We start from the raw sequence: 6,281 nt of genomic DNA on the forward strand, positions 1-6,281 counted from the left end.
CCGGAATCGAACCTGGGATCCTTGAGTCCACAGGCCGATGCTCTATCCACTGAGCCAAACTGGTTAGGGCAATTAATTCCCTTTTAATGTGCATGAATTTCGTGCACCGGGCTACTAGTATACACATAACACATAGATACAGATAACAGTGTGGTGAATGCCAGAGGGAAATGTGGTGGGAGCTAGGTGGAGGTGGGCAAAGATGCGGGGGGCGGGGGAATGGGGATGAAAAGAGACTCTGCTTGAGAGGATAGATACAAGATGCAGTGTGCAGATGATGTTTTGTTGAGTTGTACACTTGAAACCTGTATGATTTATCATCATAATAAATTCAATTTTAAAATTTGCACCATAGTCTGAGTGTCCTGCTACTGAATTCTGCCTCCTCCGATCTTTCCTTTTCTTTAGTTGATGTCAGATCAGCATCACAGACTACAGTTAATTCTGCTTTATTCTGTCCCTTCCCCTATTATCTTTAATGTGCATTACCCCTAACAAACCTTTTGTCTCCCTAGCTTTGTCTCAGTATCTGCTTCCCAGATAAACTGTACTGACACGACCTGTCAATCTTTTAAAACATTTTTTAAATTGCAAAAGTCGCATTATTATATTTCAATAGTGGAAAATGATTCCAATCTTTTTATATACACTAACACAGGAAATTAGAGTGACAAACTTACTCTACCACCTCCAAAAATGCTGGCTATTTGCATTTTTCTTCTAGTATTTTAATACATGTTTGTAAGGTTCTAAAAGATGAGTACACATTATATCTCCTCTTTTTTAAATTATGCAAAAATCTTACCTCTTAGAAAGCTTGTCATTAAAAATCTAGCCCAGCTGGCATGGCTCAGTGGTTGAGCATCGATCTATGAACCAGGAGGTCATAGTTTGATTCCCGGTCAGGGCACATGCCCAGGTTGCAGGTTCCATCCCACACTGTGGGGTGTGCAGGAGGCAGCCAATTAATGATTCTCATCATTGATGTTTCTCTCTCTCCCTCTCTGAAATCAGTAAAAAGATTTTAAAAAAATTTATCTTCAGATTTCCAAAATTAAGTTGCTTGGACAGAGGTAACTTCATGCTTAACAAAATGTAATTCCAGTTTGATAGGTTACATTAGCTAGAGGAGTATTTCCTAACGAGACTTGTTCTTCTAAATGTAAATAAAGCAATCTCTTCCTTTAGGTGTTCACTACATTGTATTAATTATTGTTGTTGTTGTTAATAGATTTTGTCGTCATTATTTCCTACCTGCACAAACCTGATCTAATGCTAGGCACATGGTTGGTGCACATTAGGTGTCTGTTGTATTGAACTAAACAACACTCTCGTCCATATTTTGGCATCTAGTATTTCATTGGTGTGCTCAGGGGAGAAATCCTAAGAAGTATAACTTCCACTGATATGGAAAATGATAGGGCATTGTTGTTTTTCCTTGATGCTTTGCCAATAAGCCCGTGGGTCTGATAAAAACCATCATTTCTTTGTTAACAGATGTTGAGTTCTGGAAAAGTTTTTAAAGACTCTATTCTTTCATAAACCAGAGTACTCCCAGGCACAGTGCTGGAGTAAAGCAAGGGTTTAAGTCAGGAAAACGTTGCTAAATAAATGGCCTCCAAATGACGATGGCATTTAGCTTTTCTCCGAATCCTCAAGCAGAGGCCGGGATTTGGAGCCAACATTAAGGGCTGGATGAGTCACCGCCAGGGGATGGTAATGGCTCTGTTCTCAAGTCTGTGCAGTGAAATCTCAAGCTGATTTCTCCTTTTCATTTTTCTTATTCTTTTTTTTTTGGCAAGAGAGAAAATAAATTCAGTATTCTTATTTTAGGAGGGTTAAAAAAAAAGAAACACAATTCCATTGCCTAAAATTGCATATAGAATTTCAAAGAGTGACCTCTTCCCAGATATAGCAGAACTTATGGTGACAATGGGAATGTGTTACCGTTTGAAGCACACAGCTTCAGATCCCCAGGCCTGCCCATCTCTTCATTGTAGTTCAGAGGATGGTAGGGTTAAGAGTAAAGGAGTATTAAATATAATACCATTTTCACCTGAGAGGAATTAATATTTCCGGTCTCGCAGACCATCACATAGCAGGACACAGTGACAATAAGTGAATGACGAGAAGGCGCACTCCAGGTGTACTGAGGTGTTCAAAGCCTGGCTTTTTCTGCAGTTGGCCGATGAAGTCATTTTTAGAATTTGGACTTCTCAAGGGCAGAGGTTTTTCTTCTTTTACAGTCAATGTACTCTTTTCCTCACACTGTTCAGTTACATAATAGGGTGAGTGCAGGTGCAAAGTCATGCCTCTTTAGTATTAAAACACAGAATCGTATGCCTTGTTTTCAAAGATACAGTTTTTCATGATATTAGTCATTGTAAACACAGAATAAATATGTAGCTTGTTCTTAACTGAGTTTGTTGGTAAATATAGCTGTAACCACCCCTCCCCCCTCCATTACTCCCAAGATCTGTATGGTAGTTTGTTTATAACCACCCTGTCTTTATATGTTAGACTCCAAATGCTTGTGCATTCTGTGGTGATAGTTTCCAGGTTTTTCTGGCTTTGTGGCTTTGGCTGAAGTCGTGTGCCTCTCCTTCCTTTGACCCGTTCTGTTTGCAGTATTTCACTTCAGTTCATCAGACAGCACCTGATTAGGCGGCCTTCTGTCATCCATTCCCCACACATCCCGCCTGGCTTTGGCACCGTGGGGCTGGCCGGCCTCCAGAACCTCATCGTGGAAGCAGCTGTGCTGACAGAAGAGTTTGGTTCATCTTTAAATGTTTTCAAGGAGTTGGACTTAATGTCACAGAGAGGTCAAGGCTCAGCCACCTTTACCATGTGACATTATGGCATCCTGAACAAATTTTTAATGTTTCAAGAAGTACTGTTTCTTTAAAATGAAGACCTTGAAAATGAGCAGATATGTTTTGGAATACATGCTCTACCATCTTTCTAGCTATACAATGGGAATACGAATTGTAAAGTTCCAAGCACCAACAATATTGCCTGGCACATTAAAGTAAACTCAATAAATTTTAGTCCTGTTTAAATATTTATAAATATTTACCACGTGCAAGGCAAGGTCAGATAACTGGAGTACTGAATGGTATCAAAATATTAAGAGGTAGATGCTCAAGGTGCTCTTGAGGGAAATCTTGGTAAATTCAGAGCTCAAATATAGGCTAGAAAGAAAGAAAAAAAGCCACATTACAAATCTAGGGAAGTAAGAATTCAAAAAGGGAGAGATTTTTGTTAGTGGAAAGATAATGTAAAGCTTCATGGGGGAGGTGGCACTGGAAAATAAAAGCCAAATAAATTATTTCCTTCTCTAGGGACAGTGATTTGCATTTTGCAGGGATAGAAAAAGGGTACTTAAGTGACAGGGAAGAAATTGAGCAAATGAAATCCATATAGGGCATTTTTGGGGAATTGATAACAGTCAAAGTTGGTTGGAGTATTGCCCCCATTAAAGGCAGGGTAGGAGATAATTTTGGAACTAGAGGTTAGGCATATTGAAAGGACCTGAGATCTCAAGCTTCTGAGAAGCATGATGTAGTGGAGGGTGGCCCTGGATATGAATCAGAAATCCTAGTCTGTCTTCCAGGCACCCGGTAAGGGATGGCAGAGCACTCTGGTTCTGGAGGTACAATGTTTTGGGTTCAAATCTCAGCGTTTTCACTTGTCAACTCTAATACTGAACAAATTATTTTCTCTTTCTAGCCTCAATGTGCTTATTAGTTAAAGGAGAGGATTAGATTAAATTATGTCTCTTGAGGTATCAAATTATTTGTTTGTAAATTTGGTTGCTGAAAAATGGCAAAGGTTTCCCATAGGAAAGTGTTTGTTTGTTTTTAAGTGAGAATGTTTAAAAGCTTGGGAATAAAATAATCGAATGAAATAATCAGAGAACTCTTTCATTTTCATTTCCTTTCTAAACTTTTTATGATTCTAAGAAAATAGATCTAGTAATACTATTTAGGACAGTTGGAAGGCGTAAAAGACTGAAGACAAGAAAATCATTTCACATTGGGCCTAAACTGAAATTGGGATTTAAAGAGAGATAGTAGCATTTTTAAAAGGAGAGGGGACATCATATGAGAGATACTGCAGTGGTACAATCAAAAGAATTTGGCATCTGATTGAATATCCATTCTATACCTAAGAAGCACAGGAAGTATTCCTTTTTTATTTAATGTTTTTTTATATTAAATCATATAAGTGACCTGACTTAGTGATGACTTTTAATTTTGTATTACTCAGAGAGAGTTTCAAAGTATGTGGAGTTCCTCGTGATATGGATTGGTACATATTATTGATCCAACAGATATTAATTGTGGACCTGGTATATGACAGGTGTTAGGGACATAGTAAACAAGAGAGGCAAAGTTCCGGTTCTTGTAGAGCTTGCATTGCAAGACTGTGATGTAATGAGAGAGAGACAACAAACAAATGAAGACAAAACCCTTTAGAAAAAATTGCTGTGAAGAAAATGAGCCAAACTGATGTGACAGAGAGTACAGGGCTAGGAAAGGTCTCCCTAGGAAGAAGCATTCAGGCTGAATGAAAGAAGGAGCCAGTGACATGGGACAGTAGAGCAAGAACATTCCAGAAAGAGGGAACAGGTAGCACAAAGGTACAAGGATGGGGATAATGCTTTGGTGGGTTTTAGGAATTGAAAGAAGCCAGCCTGTTAAGAGCATAATGAGTTAGCAGTGGTTCTCAACCTTCTGGCCCTTTAAATACAGTTCCTCATGTTGTGACCCAACCATAAAATTATTTTCGTTGCTACTTCATAACTGTAATGTTGCTACTGTTATGAATTGTAATGTAAATATCTGATATGCAGGATGGTCTTAGGTGACCCCTGTGAAAGGGTCATTCGACCGCCAAAGGGGTCGCGACCCACAGGTTGAGAACCGCTGAGTTAGAGGGAGAGCAGTCAGAAATAAGAAGACAATGCACATGTTAGTTCACTGGATGGAGTCAACTCCAAAAACTCATTTCTAATCTCCTCTTGGCCTTGTTGCATTTTTATAGCCCAGGAGATAGCATCCCTGGCAGCAAAAGTAGTTAATAGAACCACATTCATTCTCTTTTTCCATGCAAATTTTGGGAATATGTTGAAACTCCCAATTTTTCAGAGAAGAAAACTGGGGCCCAAATATACTTAGCTACTTGTTCAAGGTCACACAGTTTGTGAATGGCAGGGCCAGGACCCACATCAGGTCTTATGATTCCAGGTCTGGAGCAGTTCCCACTTCCCGCAGTGTCACTTTCCCTTCTTATGTAATCCTAAAGAATAAGAGAATGACTGGCCTCTTATCAGACGGCCTGCAGGAGAAGCGCCTGTAACTCCGGGTAGCTGTTTTAAATAAAGGACAGTGAAGAGCCCTTGGTTTGTGGCTGAGAAGGCGACACATGCTTGCCTGCACTAAGGTTTAAGGGTGGAGATGTAGGGGGGAGTGCCTGCAGGCAGAGAATTGGTAGAGTGATTATGTACCTATTTTCCTTTGCTTGAGAGTCTTATAGCAGCCTTTTGCTTTACTAATCTCAGGATTTGATGTTTTTTTTTCTAACAAAATCAATTTTATACATCTGTACTGAAAGGCCTGAATGTAATGACTGTGCCACAAGATACCATGGCATTTTTAAAACAAACATGAAAGGTGGTAAATAAGCTGGTATTTACACACGGGCACTATATGAGCTATTTCTGCACTTTGACCCTCCATTAAGTTAACTGCCAAGCCTGGGCCATTACAATCCAGCCTTCTTCCCTCAATTACAGCCACGCGTTAACTCTGGACATCCTGAACCTTTTTAATGGAGCCATTTTCAGGAGAGATTATGAGCTTTCCTATAAGTGTTTCTTCTCCTTTCTGTTCCCATCCCAAGGCCCCCTTGGCTACTTGCAACTTTGAGTTCTAGACATGCTTATCTCGGCGCCAGTTGGGAGCTCTGTGATGTAGTCCCCGATCCAGGCATCCGTTTCAATGAGAGCCCTAGTTATAGAGACAGATTGTACTCCTTTGCTTTCAGAGACCAGCATCTGCTGCTTGCTGGGGGCTTGCTGCCTGATGCGGAGCGGCGAAGGAGTGTTGCCTGGCGGTTGGGAGCCAATGGAGAATCGCTTCTCATTGGAGAGGCTCGATTTTCCCGAGCTGCCAGACACTGCAGGCTCAACTGAGGCGCGGAGGTGCAATTCGGGCTGGTGGAGCCGCGGGGGAAGCGGGGACAGGCGGGGCTAGCGCGGCTCTGCAGCTGATCACACG

This window comes from Myotis brandtii, unplaced genomic scaffold (genome assembly GCF_000412655.1).
Source record: "Myotis brandtii unplaced genomic scaffold, ASM41265v1 scaffold125, whole genome shotgun sequence".
NCBI lineage: Eukaryota > Metazoa > Chordata > Mammalia > Chiroptera > Vespertilionidae > Myotis > Myotis brandtii.